The sequence below is a fragment of the Pituophis catenifer genome, unplaced genomic scaffold, assembly GCF_029215685.1.
Source record: "Pituophis catenifer annectens isolate HBS135680 unplaced genomic scaffold, rPitCat1.0.hap2 SCAF_4, whole genome shotgun sequence".
NCBI lineage: Eukaryota > Metazoa > Chordata > Lepidosauria > Squamata > Colubridae > Pituophis > Pituophis catenifer.
In genome coordinates, this window is record NW_027256884.1 from 44,114,174 (window position 1) to 44,131,086 (window position 16,913).

Here is a 16,913-nt window from a genome sequence, read left to right on the forward strand (position 1 = left end):
CAAACTGGGTCCTCAATTTACCTACCTGTTCTGTCCCTGTCCCCACACACACACAAACAGCCAGCCAGGGGTTAAAGAAGTACTCAACACACACAAGGTTCGTTATCAAGAACTTGGCAGCAATACGATAACCGTATGCCAAGTGCTTTACTACAAGAAGAGGGAGTGTTCCTCCACCAGATAACACCAACGAATACACACAGTTTTCAAAACAGTCCAGCTCAAACATGAAACCTTCAGCAGATTTGACAAAATCTGCCAAAAGCCAGAAGTTAGCTTTGTCTGTCACAGAGTCTAAATGGCCACCACACTCTCTTATATAGCCTGTGGGGTGTGGTCCAGTGACTCAGCTTAATCCCTGGCACGCCTCCTCATCTGCTGCAAACATTTATCTCGCCTTCGTTGGTGTGGATCCAGGAACGACTTATCACCCTCATCGCTGTCATCGGAGACACCTGGCTCCTGGTCAATCTCCTCTTCCTCGGCAGACACCTGAGGCATTGCCAGAGAGGAGGGGCCTGGAGAGGGAGGCCTGGCCGGCTCCTCTCCTTCATGTTCGGAGCCTTCTTCCTCCGATAAGATAGGCTCGGAGGACGGAGCTACAACACTATACCCCACTGCAGGGCCCTTCCCCCGGGTCTGACGATCGGGATGTGGTCAGGATGGGAACTGGTCATGAAAGGCCCGTACCAGGTCAGGAGCCTGAACGGAAGAAGCATCCACCCAGCTGAAATCCTCGGGTCCGTACCCCTTCCAGGCGATGAGGTATTGGAAGCGCCTCTTCAGCCAACGGGAGTCCCGGATGCTGTCCACCTCGTACGTCGAGGTGTTGTCCTCGTCGGCTGCGGCTGCGGGAGCAGGCGTTGTCGGGCGTCGGAGATGGCTCGCTGGGGCTTCAGGGACCAGAAAGGACCGATGGAAAACAGGGTGGAGTCGCATGGAGCATGGCAGAGTCAACCGGTAGGCCACCGGGTTGATGACCGTCTCAACCGGGAAGGGACCAATAAAACGGTGGTCGAGCTTCTTTACCGGCCAGTCCGTGGGGAGGTGTTTTGTGGACAGCCATACCCGGTCTCCCACTTCCAGTGATGGCATCGCCCATTGAGAGCGGTCGGCGACCCGCTTGTAGTCCTTTGCCCGGATCAGCTGCCGCCGCACCAGCTGCTACACTGCTTGCAGTTCCGAGAGGAAGTCATGGGTCTCGGGAACAGAAGAGTCCGAGATGGCCAGTGGGAAAAACCGTGGGTGGTATCCCACGTTGGCATGGAACTGGGTCATCTGGGTGGAGGTGTGTTGGGAGTTGTTAAAGGCGAACTCCGCCAGGGGAAGGTACTCGGCCCAGTTGTCCTGCTGCTGGTTGATGAAACAGCGGAGGTACTGTTCAAGGATGCCGATGACCTTCTCCGTTCCCCCGTCAGTCTCCGGATGGTGCGACAACGACAGGCACACCTGCACCTCCAACGCAGCCACCAGGCTTTTCCAGAAGCGGGCCGTGAATTGGGCCCCGCGGTCCAAAGCCACCCGATCTGGCAGGCCGTGGAGGCGGAAGATGTGTTGCAGGAACAGGCGGGCTGTGGTGCGGGCTGATGGCAGTCCACGGCATGGGATAAAATGTGCCATCTTCATGAGCACATCCACCACCACGAGGACGGTTGTGAACGTAGCGGACAATGGCAGGTCTGTCAGGAAGTCCATGGAGATGGCTCCCCACGGTCTCTCCAGTGTCGGCAGCAGCTGGAGGAGTCCAGGAGGTGGGCTGGACGCAGCTTTGGCCTGTCGGCATGTCACACAGGATGTCATGTACGCGTGCACATCGTGCCGTACCCGCAGCCACCAAAAAGTCCACGTCACCAGATTCAGCATCTTAAAGAACCCGAAATGTCCCACTGCGGGGTTGTCATGGCACTGGTTCATGACGAGGGCTCGGAGCGGACTCGTGGGCACGTACAACCAGCCCTGGTGCTTCAACAAGCCCTCCTCCAAAGTCCATGGGGACGCGGGGCCGACTTCCGCTTTCCGCTGCTGTGACCAGTCATCCCGACGCTGCGCTTCCAGCACCTGAGCCCGCAAGTCCGTCGGTTCCTGGACCGTGGCCAAGGATTCCGCTGGCATCACCGTCCATGGGGGAAGGGAGTCCTTAGGGCAAAAGTACTCCGGCTTGCGGGATAGAGCATCTGCTCTCTGGTTGTGGCCGCTCGGGATATAAGTCACGTGGAAGTTGAACCGGGCGAAAAACAATGGCCACCGGATCTGCCGCTGGTTCAACTTCCTGGCCGTGGTGAGGTGCTCCAGGTTCCGATGGTCCGTCCGCACCTCCACCTAGTGTCGGGCCCCCTCGAGGTGATGCCGCCAAGCCCCGAATGTGGCCTTGATAGCCAGCAACTCTTTTTCCCAGATGGTGTAATTGTGCTCGGAAGGATTGAGTTTCCGGGAGTAATAAGCACAGAGAAAAAGAGTGCCGCCATCCACCGGGGCCTGTAGCAGCACCGCCCCAATCGCCACATTGGACGCATCCATCTCAACCACGAACGGATGATGTGGTTGGGGTGCTTCAGGACAGGTTCCATGATGAAGGCCTGTTTCAGGACCTCGAAGGCCTGTTGCTGCGGGGGACCCCACTGGAACGGAACCTTTTTCCGAAGGAGCTGTGTCAGTGGCAAGGTCAGGGTGGCGAAGCCTGGGATGAAAGTTCGGTAGTAGTTGGCGAACCCCAGCAGACGCTGGATGTCCTTCACCCGACAAGGGGGTTCCCAACTACGCAAGGCCTCTACCTTGCGCGGGTCCATGGCGATGCCTTCGGGGGAGATGATGTGCCCAAAGAACTCTATGGAAGTCTGGAAGAAGAAACATTTCTCCAACTTCGCATAGAGTTGGTGCTCCCGCAGGCGCTGTAGGACCTGGCAGACATGCTGGAGGTGGCTTTCCTGGGTCCGGGAATAGATCAAAATGTCATCCAGGTATATAACCACAAACCGGTCCAACATGTCCTGGAAAATGTCGTTCATTAGATGCTGGAAAACTGCGGGGGCATTGGTCAGCCCGAACGGCATGACGGTGTACTCGAAGTGGCCATATCGGGTGCCAAACGCCGTCTTCCACTCATCCCCCTCTCACACGCGCACCAGATTGTAGGCCCCTCGGAGATCAAGCTTAGTGAAGATCGAGGCCTCCCACAACCTCTCCATCAGCTCCGGGATGAGCGGCAGGGGGTAACGATTCCGCACGGTGATTGCGTTTAACCGCCGGTAGTCGCAGCACAGGTGTAAGTCCCCCGTCTTCTTCTTCACAAAGAGGACCAGGGCCGAGAGATGGGAGGACGAAGGCCGGATGAACCCTCGAGCCAAGTTTTTGTCCAGGAAGTCCCATAGGGCGGCCAACTCGGGCTCCAACATGGAATACAGGCGTCCCGCAGGCAGTGGCGCATTGGGGATCAGGTCCACCGGGCAGTCATAGGGTCGATGCGGGGGTAAGCGGTCCGCCTCCTTTTCGCTGAACACGTCGGCGAAGGGAGTCAGCTCAGGAGGCAAAGAGACGGCAGGGGTGGAGACATCCTGGCCAGCACAGGTGTGGCGGATGTGGTCGACACACTGCAGGCTCAGGAAGGAGATGGCGTTCCTTGACCAGGCCACCTGCGGATCATGGGCCCGAAGCCAGGCCATCCCCAAGACCAGCGGGAAATGTAGGTCCGCGTCACATAAAATTGGATCACTTCCTCGTGGGCCCCAATGGCGAGGCGCAAAGGCTGAGTCACGAACTTAATGGGCCCCGCTACAAGTTCCCGCCCATCAATAGTCTCGACCCTCAACGGAGGGTCCACTGGAACCAAGGGAATCTTAAAATGGGCCACAAAGGCCTGGTCCATGAAGTTCGTCATGGCCCCCGAGTCCACCAGTGCATGCGCTTGAAGCCCCTCCGACCGGTTGGCCAACAAAACCCGGGTGTCCAGAATCAGGTGCGGAGGGGGCTCAAAGTCCACAGCCGCCGACTCCAGCGGGGCATGGCTACGTGCCTGACCCAGGGTTTCCCCTAGGCCAGGCCTGCCCTGTTTCCCGGCTGGTCACGCCGAGATTCCGGAACAGGCTTGAGCGTCCCACTGCTCTTCCTGGGGCAGGAGGCGGCAAAATGTCCAGCCTCCCCGCAATAGAGGCACAATCCCCCTTGGCGTCTCCACATTTGCTCCTGGGCTGTCAGGCGAGGTCGAGTCGCTCCCAGCTCCATGGGCTCCTCTGCGGTTGCCACGAAATGCGGGGTGACCTGGGACGCTGTCGGTGCGGGACGCAGGGGTACAGAAACGGTCAGGGATTCCTGGACGGGCTGGCGGGTCTTGCGCCGTTGGAAGCGGGCGTCGATGCGCAAACACTGCGTTACGAGGGCGTCAAAGGTCTGAGGTGCCTCCACCCGCATCAGCTTGTCCTGCAGGTCGTCGGAGAGGCCATCCTGGAAAGCGTCCCTTAACGCTGCATCATTCCAGTCAGAGTCCTGGCCCAGAAGCCGAAATTCAGCCACATATTCCTGCAGGGGGTGCTTCCCTTGACGGAGGTCCTTGAGGCGCCTGGCTGCCGTCTGAGTCTTCATGGCATCCTCCTACATCACCCTCAGATGTTGCCTAAAGCCCTGATAATCTGCCAACAAGGGGCTATTCTGCAGCAATAGGGGTGTGGCCCATCGGGCGGCATTGCCAGAGAGGAGGTTAATTACGAATGCCACCCGAGCCCGGTCGTCCGGAAAGTCCTCCGGCCTCATAGCCATAAACAATTGGCATTGTCCCATGAAGGCCGGGAACATCTCCTGCTGCCCAGAGAACTTATCTGGCACATTGATAGGGCATTTCCGATGGGGAGGAGGAGGAGGTGGAGGGACAGCTGGAGCATTTCCCAAAGCCAGCTGCACAGTTAGCTGGCGGACTTGCTGCTGCAGGAGCTGGTTGGCATCTTGCAGCTGCTGTAACTGCTGCTGCAGCTGTTGATCCATCGTGGTTAAACGATGGTTTACGTTTCAGGTGACTGTCCCCCCACACACACACACAAACAGCCAGCCAGGGGTTAAAGAAGTACTTGACACACACAAGGTTCGTTATCAGGAACTTGGCAGCAATACGATAACTGTCTGCCAAGTGCTTCACTACAAGAAGAGGGAGTGTTCCTCCATCAGATAACACCAACGAATACACATAGTTTTCAAAACAGTCCAGCTCAAACATGAAACCTTCAGCAGATTTGGCGTTGTACAAAGTGACTAGCCAGAAGTTAGCTTTGTCCGTCACAGAGTCTAAATGGCCACCACACTCTCTTATATAGCCTGTGGGGTGTGGTCCAGTGACTCAGCTTAATCCCTGGCATGCCTCCTCATCTGCTGCAAACGTTTATCTCACCTTCGTTGGCGTGGATCCAGGAATGACTTATCACCCTCATCGCTGTCATCGGAGACACCTGGCTCCTGGTCAATCTCCTCTCCCTTGGCAGACACCTGAGGCATTGCCAGAGAGGAGGGGCCTGGAGAGGGAGGCCTGGCCGGCTCCTCTCCTTCATGTTCAGAGCCTTCTTCCTCCGATAAGATAGGCTCGGAGGATGGAGCCACAACACTACCTTAGAAAGGATGGAAGGCTGAGTCAACCTTGAGCCTGGTGAGATTCGAACTTACAGTAATTGCAGACAGCTGGTGTTAATCACAATGCTATCAGTTTGCTGAGCCACCAGGCTATGCTGTTTGGCCTGGGAAGTCATCTACCACAGAACCGGTAGTAAAAATTTTTGAAACCACCACTGATCTGGATGGTGGTTACTAAAGGATGACATTTGAGTGGAAAAACTAAAGTACCATATAAACCGAATAAGATTACCAGAGAAGAGATCTGTATGTAGCCAATTATCAAAGAGCTATGAATAATATAACAATTTTGCATTTTTTCCTAGACATTAAACACCATTTTTCTTTTCAAAAGTCCAATAAATTTCCTTTTCCTTTTCCCTTTTTAGTGCACTTCTATTCAGTATACTTCTCTTTTTCTTATTCTTTTCAGTTTTTACTCTATGCTTACCACAATGTGCTATAAGAGAATACAAACACATATTTGATATGACAAAGCTTTGATATTACAAAGCAGTTGCATGAAAATAATTGTATATTTATAATGCCATTGCAAAGTAGGGTGGTCATTCAGCTTCATTTCCTTGCTTTATTTAATCATGGGATACACTCTATGCTGGGTGTTTGTTACTCTTCTTGCTAGAACTCTAAGTGCTTTCCTGCTGTTAGTAGTGAATAGATGCAGTAGATATTTAAAACTGCTTTGTGATCTTCTATACCTTGACTTGTTACCCTTATGTCTAACAAAGAGTAAACAAAAATATTTCTTTGAAAAAATTGCTTCTATTTTGAAATCACTTTATATTATTTCCTGTTGGAAAATAGATAACAATAGAACATAAAGAGTTTTTTTTTTAAGTTTCACCATCTCTATGTACTTGAGTGTGTGATCTATGAAAAAAGCATTCTTGTATTACTGTTTGTATTTGCTGTTTGTTGTTTCAAAGTCTCTATAGTGGTAAGACAACTTCATCTTGTTGATTTCAATCATGTAAATACCTGGCCTCTATGTATTTCCATATTTTTCTTATAAGACCACTGCCAGAATTAGAGGGAAGAGAATAGGAGGAATCTCCAATCTGAATCAATAGTAGCTAGGAAAGAACTATACCAGATGTGTTGGAGTTGATCTAATGTCTGGGTTCACCTATCACTTTTAGAAAGGGACTTTTTGGTTAGATGTAAAAGAGTAGATGTCTTTTTTTTCAGGCCTTATCATATAAATAAATGGAAGCAGATATGATTTTAATCTGCTGTCAATTTTTTCCATCCTCCTTCCCTAAAACACTAAATCCACAAAATACAGTATTGTGCTAAGTTTTGGCACGTTTGCTATTGGATGCAAAGGGGATTTGCGCTTGTTATAATGAACTGATGGGTTCAGCATGTTATAAAAATGCCCACTCATCTGAATATAGTTTATGGTTACACTCCCAGTGAAAAGATGGCCAACTGATGACATGCCCAGATAAGGATCCCTGGAGGGTTTTTCCCTGGACTGTAGCTTTTTCAACTTACTAACACAAGGAACTGACATTCCTTTAATTTATATAACTCTCATGGGTTAGGACAAGTCCTAGAATTATCCTACAAGTTCCTTCCATATAACAAAGGTCTGCAAGTAGCTTCAGGAGCTGGGCTTTGAAGTAGCCTGCATGCTAACAGCTGGGTGTGTGCAATGAGTTCATTGTTGAAGAAGCAGCCATTTTGGAGTTTATTTTTCAAATGGACAGCAAGTTATGCCTTTTATTTCTTAATCATTTTTTAAGGACTAATAATTTTTATTAAGCTAAAAGAGGGTTTCTTTACTCACAATTTGTTATTCCTTTTTGAAGATCTGCACCATTTTGGGGGTTTCTTCCTTGTTAAACAACAAGGAAGAAAGATGCTGAAGGCAAGTTAAAATAAGGAAGTGTGAACTATCTTTAAAAAAATTGATGGAGAAATATAAGGGCAGAAAGTTGTAGTTCTAGTAAAGCTACTCTTTGAATAAAGAGTGAGTTAAGAAGATGGAGGAGCAAATTATTAGAGATGTATTTGAAAAATCTTTAAATAAAATCCATCAGTTCATAGATCAGCTATGCTCCAAGGATGTTTAAAAAAACTTCTCAAACTACTTCAGGAATTCAAATATGTATAGGAACTTACCAACCACCAAGGCAATTTCACAAGTAGTTGACAATTCAGAGGACTCAATTGCAATTTTGGAATATAAACCTGACACCAATTTTTATTATGATGGTTTAAATATAAACCTCCCAACACAATTGAAAAAGAGCTCCAAGAAAATCTGCAACTTTTAAAAGGACAAGTTTGGAACTTTTTCTTCATGGACAAAGTTAAGAAATCCTTGAGAAAAAGAGATGCTTATAACTACTTGACAAACATTCTAGAAAAGAAAAAGATTTTATTCTATGAAGACAAGTTGGAAGGAGTGACTGGGTCAATTGGAATTGTTGTTGTTAATCATGAAGTCATATCCAACCCGTCGCGACCCCATGGACAACGTTCCTCCAGGCTTTTTATCGGTCTTATATTTGTAATTGAAAGAACGTCTTAATCTAAAGTTTGAAAAAAATCCTTTATATAAAATGTTTAAGTAATTCCTAAAGTTTGTAAAATATTATTGAAAGTGTATTTGAACGTATACGTGTTAAGAGAAAGGGACGCGGTGGCTCAGTGAATAAGACGCTGAGCTTGTCGATCAAAAGGACGGCAGTTAGCAGTTTGAATCCCTAGTGCCACGTAATGGGGTGAGCTCCCGTTACTTGTCCCAGTTTCTGCCAACCTAGCAGTTTGAAAGTAAAGTTAAAGAAAAAGATGTATTATTTTAAAGAAAAGTTTTAAAATGAATATATGCGAGAAGAAAAAAATATTCTATGAGGGCAACCTGGAGGGAGTGCTCTAAATTTAATGAGTTAATTGGAATTTTATTGGTCTAAAAGTGAACTTTAAAGTATATATGTTAATACAAAGTTAAAAAATGATGTATTAGAATGTTTTGATTTAGAAATTTTTTAAAAAAAAGTTCAGTGTTTTAAAATGGATGGGAAAAAAAGCATTTTCCCCTTTAAAGTTAAAGAATCTGAATGAATACAGTGAATTTTGTTAATATAAATGGTGATAGTTTATAAAGATTATTAAGTGCAAATAGAAATACATATTTCTACAGCAAGGAAAATAAAGCAGAAATGCTTAAATTGGTTGTTTTATTCAAAGTGGAGAATATATTTAATTATGTTTTTATTTTGATATCACTTCTGGATTTTGTGCTTGTGATAAAAAATGAAATTTTGACTTTGGCCTTGCCATTTAGATAGATTTGTTGCTATAGAAATAGCTAGTTATATATTAATGTTTAAAGTAGAAAGTTGAGGCTGTAATGTAAGTTATCTTGTACTGTGTTAAAAAGTTGGAAGTCAATACCCTCATATTTTCTTTTCTCCTCTTTTTCCTTCCCTTAATTTCCTATTTTTATTTTTCTTTGTATTTTATACATTGATAAAACATGATAAAAGTTATGAGATAAAAAAGATATACTCTATGGTATATCTTAATTTGAAGAGTATTTCCCACTGAACTAACAAAGCTAAGAAAAACAACATTAGCTTATATTTTTTTAAAGTGTGGGAAAATAAATTATTCATACAGTGCGATCAGAAGAATATAACTATGGAGATGCCCCTATTCAGCTGCAAAAATAAAAAGTCCATCCCTACAGTTTGATGTCATGTACTAGGCCTTGAACATGCTCCATTTTCATGAGCTGTTTTTATCATCACCATTCTGCAAATATTGGGATTTTCTCTAAATATTCTGAATAGCTTTCTTTTTTGCCTTGATAATGATATGTGCTAAAGTTTAAGAGCTGAGAAGGTATACATAGCTAAATAATGTTCATAAATAATCTAAGTCTTGCTTCCATCATTATTAAAAACATGCCCATAAGGTTTAGTTATGGGTTTATAAGGCATTATAAAATATTTCTAATTTCAGCATATTTAGTAAGTTGAATGTACACTACTTGTTGTTTGATTTATACAATTCATTCTAAAATAATATAGAGTCTTCTATTTTCTTTATCATAAATCAAAATATTATAGTACTAAAATAAATATAAGCAAACGATCCGAGAGTTCATATGAACCACTTTATAAGCAAGCAATTTAGTTGTGCTGTAGTAATATATTTAAGAGAGTTTGGTAAGAAAATAAATTTACTTTAGAGCAGTCTAGAAAATTATTTCAGTTATCACTATGTGTTAAACCAAGAATTGATTTTTTTTAAAAAAGTGTGCAAATAATTTTTGTTTCATGCTAATAAAAAGAATTTGTAAAGCTGTTTTCTTTATATGAGTAGTTTGCAATCACTTTATTTTCAAAAATTTTTAAAGAATTGTAATAGAGATTAAGAAAACTAACACTGCATCTATTGCCATTTGACAATGACTTTGCAAAAGTCAATCATAGTTAATAGATTGGCAACATTTGATTAATGGCTTGTCTGGATTAGTTTAAAATTCTAGCGAGATTGTGAGGAATAGGGAATCAAACCTAGAACCTCTCCATCAACCACATATGAAAAGTGCAACAATTCATTGCCACCTCATCATTCATCACACTTTTAAGAAACATTACTTTGTTGAAGGACCACCTTGGGGTTCCAGCCATCTTCATTCAGATGATTGCCAAAATTGAATGCTGGTCGTTTCAGAAGTAATTAGATTTATGCAGTGGAAGAATAATCCTGTTTGATTATCTTTCAATGAGAAACTGTCATGAGATGGCGACCCTGGAAGCTAGATGGCCTTCTGCCTTTTCTGGAAATTCATGACAATGACAAAAGTGTTTTCCCCAAACTTAAACAACTGTATGCATGGAAATGTGCAAGAAGATTACATTTACCCCTCCTCTCTTTTTGGTTTTAAATAAATCAGCATTGGATCATATCAGAGAACAATACATTTAAAAAAAAATTAATTGATGTTGCCTCCATCCTTGCTATACCAATCACAAAATTAAAGGAACTAGGATTTTTATATTATTAAATATATATACACCTACATGAATATTCACTAAGAATTGTCTGTGTATTTTCCTTTTATTCTTTTGACTTCAGAGAAATTAATTGCATCTCTGTTTTGTTTTGTTTTTTAAATCAGAAACTGTCACATTATGTGGTGTTAATGACTATGCTGTACGTGGAGAAAGTAGAAAGTGAGCTAGAGGCTGTCCTTTAAGAAATAGGCAAATAATGACAAGGTAGAACCCAACAACTCTGTTTACAACCCACACAGTATAAAATAGTAACATTGGTGTAAATAGCCCTGATCTAGAGTAAATGTACTGTGGATTGTAGATTACATTTGTAAGAAATTATACTAAGTGGCATGCTCTTGAAAGAATTATGGAATATATTATTGACAGAATTTTGAAGAAGACCTTCAATTATGTAGGTCAAGTAATTTGTTTGTAAGGTTATTGTCATCATTCTGTATGCCAAAATTTTAATTGGGGCATGAAGAGAAGTTATTTTAAACAGCATAGAGTTTGGCCAGTAGTAAATTAAGATTTTCTAAAATTTATATTAGCTGTTAACATTAATTACAAATAGGAGTTATGAGAGAAGGCTTGTCATACTTTTTTTTCTTCCAATAGTTGCAATAATCCATTCACTCTGACATTTTGCTTGTTAACTATCAATTTAAATTTGTTATAGTTATCACAGAAACAAAGATTTATGTTTCTGGCTATCAAGTAATTGGAAGGTTAGGACTGAAATGAAATTGTGAGTAGTCTATCTTAACAATTTTTTTCTCTTTCACTTAGGTACATAGTGTTTCAACAAGGTGAACTGTTACAAAAGTACAAGACTGGAACAATTCTATGTATCTACATCATCTGTCTATCATCTCTCTCTGTGTGTCTTTCTATGTTTCTCTCTGTCTCTGTCTCTCTCCTATCTATCTATATCTGTCTATATCTGTCTGACTGTCTGTCCGTCCACCCATCTGTTGTGGTCTGCCAGCGGAACTGGTGGCAGACTAGGATGATGAGGAGATTGGGAAAGAACTTGGGCTAGTTCTGAAGCCTGGGGAAGGGTCTGATGGATGCTCAGCATTGGACACAGAATAGAGCCAGGGCCGTCCAGCATTTCCCAGCCAGAGAGACAGCTGCCTTTGGAGTCAGAGTTGAGTGAAGAGAAGGAAGAACTGGGGCCTGTTCCAGATGCGCGTGTGCATAGAGCAGAGGAGAAGTGAACAACGGAGGACAATGAGCCAGCTCGGGAAGCAAAACAAACGTGGATGCTGACTGGCCCCTCCCTGACTGGCGAATAAGTAGGAGGAAAGGGAGTGGTTTGGTTGTCACAGATAACCATTCACATTTCTGGAAAGTTGCTCCTTGTGTGTTTCGTGCGACAAAGACTGCCTTGCCAGAACTGAGTTAGTCTATTTCTCTGTTTGAACTGAGTTAATTTGCAGCCTCCCAGCTGGAAGCTCACACCCTTGTATTTATCATAATGAGCTGATAAGGACTATTGTTTCAACTAACTTCTTGCCTGGACTTTCTGTTGGTGAATGCAGTTAATTCCCAATGTGTAAATAAAGAGGTGGTTTTTTTTTTTGTTTTTTTTTTTTTGCGCGAGGAGTCTGTTTCTGTGAAAGCCGGGTCAAAACACCATCCATCCATCTATCATGTTATTTATTTCCATCCATCTAATGTAGCTGTTCCATCAATCCATTGCTAGGGTTGTATCACAGTTGGTTTCTTACAACTTTCAGGCATTAGGTTAATACCAGAGCAGTATCACCTGGCCAGCAAGGTATGGAAATGTATACTGTATACTAATGAAACCAGATTAGTATACAGTATATACTGTATACTGTCAGGTAACCTCTCCAACAGTCTCATATATATGTTAAAGAGGAATGAAGACAGGGTCAAACTATCAGGTACTCCACATTAGAGGAGAGTGGGGATCAAGCTCTGTCCCTTATCAATATCAACCAGAACTGGCCAGAGAAGAAGGAGAACTACTTCAAAATAACGCATCCAACTCCATCCCCTGCACCGAGTCTAGAAGAATACTGTGGCCAATGATCTTGAAAGCCATCAAGAGATTAAAAAAGCAAAGTGCACCACCACCATTTTGAACCCTCCAGCTGCCATCCACAAATGACTGACCTGACTGGAATAGGTCTAGATAATCCAGTTCATCCAAGCTGTTCGTTAATCATCTTCTCAAAGGCTTAACAAAAGTTATCCAGCACAGTTTGATCCAAAAATGGCCTCTTTAAGAAGGGAACATGCCACCTTCTCCTTTGAGGCAGGTAGCATCACTCCCACCTACAGTTAGTTATTAATCGCACCTGGACTGATCCATGTGCCACCTCCTTTACCAGTCATTGGGGCATGTGTCCTTAACAGAGGTAGAAGTGCTAACAATCCCAAAGACCATTTCCAGTTCTCAAATATCTGAACTCAAAAAAGTCTCAGTTACCTCCATAAGCCCTGCCCAGCTGAAATTAAAAGTAGAGAAGCAAATTGTATTACTTAAAGTAAAAACTTATTTCTGTAGTCATTTTCTTATTACATACTACCTTGTCAAACATTTGTAATGATGATTCCATCACATTACAAATACCACCACATTTAAATAAACTGTTACTCTCAGTTCTTTTCCAAAATATTCCTCACTGAAAAAACTTTCACATCTTGGCAGGATTGGAGACTGACCCGATTTGCCTCTACTATGATATGTGAAGCCTGCCTGCCTGCCTGCCTGCCTACCTGCCTGCCTTCTTTCCTCCCTCCCTCCCTTGTATCTGTATTAACCCATTGGAGGGAGGTTTTGTATTATCTGTTTTGTGCCTTAGGCCACTAAGAAGACAAACTTCTTCACAGTAGCTCAGGTAGAATCAGAAAGGCTGAAACTAATTATATCAGAAATTTGTCACCACAGACCTGAGACTGTCAATAATTTTCAGTACCAAATTATTTGTCTCTCCTTTTATTATTATTCATTTGTAAAGAATGTGAATGGTAGGATTTTTCTTGTTGCAGCAACTGAGAATGGAGCAGAAATTTCCTTATATTTTTTATATTTTAAACCTACATGGCTTACAATACTTGATTAGGTGATTCAGCTGGTTGAACTGCTTTTCCAGTACATTCCAACTACCTTGTGAGAAAAAGAGGGTGAAAAATGACAGAGGCAGGAAAAGTCACCACGATGTGTCACTTCCTGAATAAGCTTAGCACATACAAACATTTGACTATGATTCTGCTGCTCATACATGATATGACTAAACAGCTCATACATGGGTATGTGAATCTTACTAAAGCTAGATGGTAATAACCTCTGACTAATGACTTTTTATATGTGTGCTTCTGAGTTAGCATTGATTCCTGGTAATTGCCTAGACCAGTCCCTGAAGTTTCTTGGCAAGATGTGGTTTGCCATTGCCTAGAGCTGAGATGTTAGAAATCTCATTTATTTATATATCAAAGAAATATAGTGTATCAAATGGATTAAATAACTATCATAAATATACATGCACCTCTTTCTGGCCAGCTGCATATAGAATTGAGCGTGTATTACATACTTCTACAATATTTGTCTAAAATTGCTGTTTAATTATCTTACAGCTATTTAGGGCTACGCAGTTATATTTAAAGTGCACACATATACACACACATAATAATGGATCACTGCTTTAGGTTGGAGTTCACCGCATACAGTATGACATTGTCTTTAGGTGGCTGTATTTTTAAAATAAAGAATGACAACAATTGAAATGTTAAAAGTGCCATAATGAATGACTGAAAAAATTGATATAGAAAATAGCAGTGGTGGCCATCTTTTTTCCCTTTTATAAAATATATTTCTGCAAAACGAAAGCTACAAAAGAAAACCCTGGCTCATCTAAACAAATCATCACACAAGAGAGAGAAAAGTAGCATTAAAAATGAAAAGGCACTTGTTCATACACACCATTAGAAACCTGCTAAGATAAATGTTTGTCAGCATCAGAATAAATCATTGTTCCACAGAAATAAAGCATATTTGACTTTACACTGAATAGATAATTGTGTCAACTTTTATATCAATATTGGAAAGAGAAATATATGCTTCTAGATGAAGGTTGTAAAATGACCACATCTAAATAAATAAAAGAGAAAGAGAATGTGAACTGCTAGACTAAACGGCTAAACAGATATGTACATTTATTTGTAGAAAATTATTGAAGGGAAAAAAAAACAGAAAATAAGGGGAAGGTTAGTAACTGACTTCCTGACTTAGTGTTCCTGACTTAGTGTTCTGACTTCCTATCAGTTCTTTATTTACAACTCTTCATTATTTGCTAATTTATTCTACATTCCCCAAGTCTTGTTATTAATTGTATTTGCTATTAATTTACTGAGAATTGTAAGAATGAAAAATAGATGCATTGGAAAAGATGCTGATCGATCAACAAAGCAGCCAATTGCTCCCAAAACATCTTCTTGAGACTGAATCAATATTTTAAAATCAATATACACCTTGTAGATGGTGGACACATTGGCTACCTTTTAGCTGAATGTTGGAAAATTAAGCAGTGGTGCCCCAAAGAAACCTCTATCCTTTTCTACGAAGACATGGCCACCATCCTTTTTATTTCCCAACTGTGTATGAGTTTATCTTTACAGGGTCTTGCACCACTGGACAAACTTATCATTACTATGGAAAAACCACCCCCAAAAAACCCTTACCCATCCCTAAAATTATGGTATTCTCAAAAGGCTCCTATACTCACTATAGAGAGAGCTCTAAAGTGTTGTGTTTAGTATGCCATATACCATTCTCTATGACTAGCAAGACTTTTCATTTATTTGTAAAATGTAGTTATTTTCTTCCCTTCTGCCTTTCTATTTAATGTTGAAGAAAGACCAAGGTTTAGAAACAACTGAAACACACACCATCTCACTATATATGGACAATCCATTCCATGACATCAGAATCACAAAGATCTCTACTTAGAACCATAGGTTATGTTATTTTAGAGGTTACCTTATTCAAATCCCTGCTCATTACAGGTTTCACTACAATACCTTCAGGAGATATTGTATCTTTTGAAGACCTCCAGCAAGAACCTTCATGCAACAGTCTGTAGCACTGACAGACAGTTTGTACGTTCAGGAAACTTTTCTTGATATATGACCTGAACTATGGTCATATGATCTGAACTGTTCCTTGTAGTTTTAATCCACTGGTTCTGGTATTGCCCTTTGGGGCAAAAAGAATAAGCTGTTTATTTGAAATCCTTCTGATATTTGAAGATAGTACCCTATCTCTTCAGTAAAGTAGACATATGCATTTCCATTAAGTCTTCCTCATAGAACTTGGTTTCCTGATTCCTTATCATCCTGGTAACAGTTTTCTGAACTTGCTCCTTATCCAGTTATGTAACAAAGATTGTAAGCAATATGAACATTAAATAAGTAAAAAAAAATCTGGGTTCAAATGTCATTGTTTTGGAGGATCCTGTTTTCACTTGAATAAATCATAGATTTGAACCAAAGCAATTTGTTTTGATTGGAATACAGAGTCTCGTCAAATGTGATGCACAACACTATTAACAACATTAACATTAAAGGTTTTTCTGTCCATTGATTCTGGGCACTAACATGAAGGGAGGTAACTATTTCTAAGCACTTTAAGACAGAGACATAAGATTTCTGTTTTGACTCTTTGAAAATTATCCTGGTCTTTCATGCTTCTGACAACCATCGCTTGAGGGTTCTATCAGAGATCTAATGTTTAATTTTGTTCAGTAGGGCTCATACTAGAGAATAAATTGTCATTTTGAAGTAACCTCCTCTGTGTTACAGTTAGAGGGGAATCAAAACATATTTATTTTCCAAAACTTTTTAATGTTCCTGGTTCAGCATTTGTGATTTATACCTGTTAGGATTTAGTGTTGCTTTTTATGGAGGCTATTATACACTACCCAGAGCTGTTTAGTAAGTGAGCACAGTATAATTTTTCTAAATAAAAGCTGTCAATTGAATTTGAAAGGATATTAGCTTGATTCTCATAATAGGTATTTTTTATTCCAGAAATAGTTCTTAGCAGTTTCATCAAATCAAGGTGACACTGAGGATATTATGGAATTTCTCTTCACTGCGTGAATTTCCAATATATCATCCACTTTAATCCTATAAACTACGGTTTCTTTAATAATGTGTACTTAGGAGGTTCTGTTACAATAATCATATTTTTCTATCAATTTAAGAGATTTTTATCAGTAGACCAAAATTGTCTATAACAATCAGAACTAATTCATA

The 16,913-nt window shown here is 42.0% G+C and overlaps 1 protein-coding gene across 1 annotated transcript in view; it reads left to right on the top strand.

Moving 5' to 3' along the window:
- Positions 1–11,428, top strand: part of STS (steroid sulfatase) — a 153,820-nt gene extending 142,392 nt beyond the window's left edge. The window contains exon 11 of the mRNA XM_070943449.1: positions 11,415–11,428. The gene's annotated coding sequence lies outside the window, so the exon portion shown is untranslated. The remainder of the gene's footprint in view (positions 1–11,414) is intronic.
- The last annotated feature ends 5,485 nt before the right edge of the window (positions 11,429–16,913 follow it).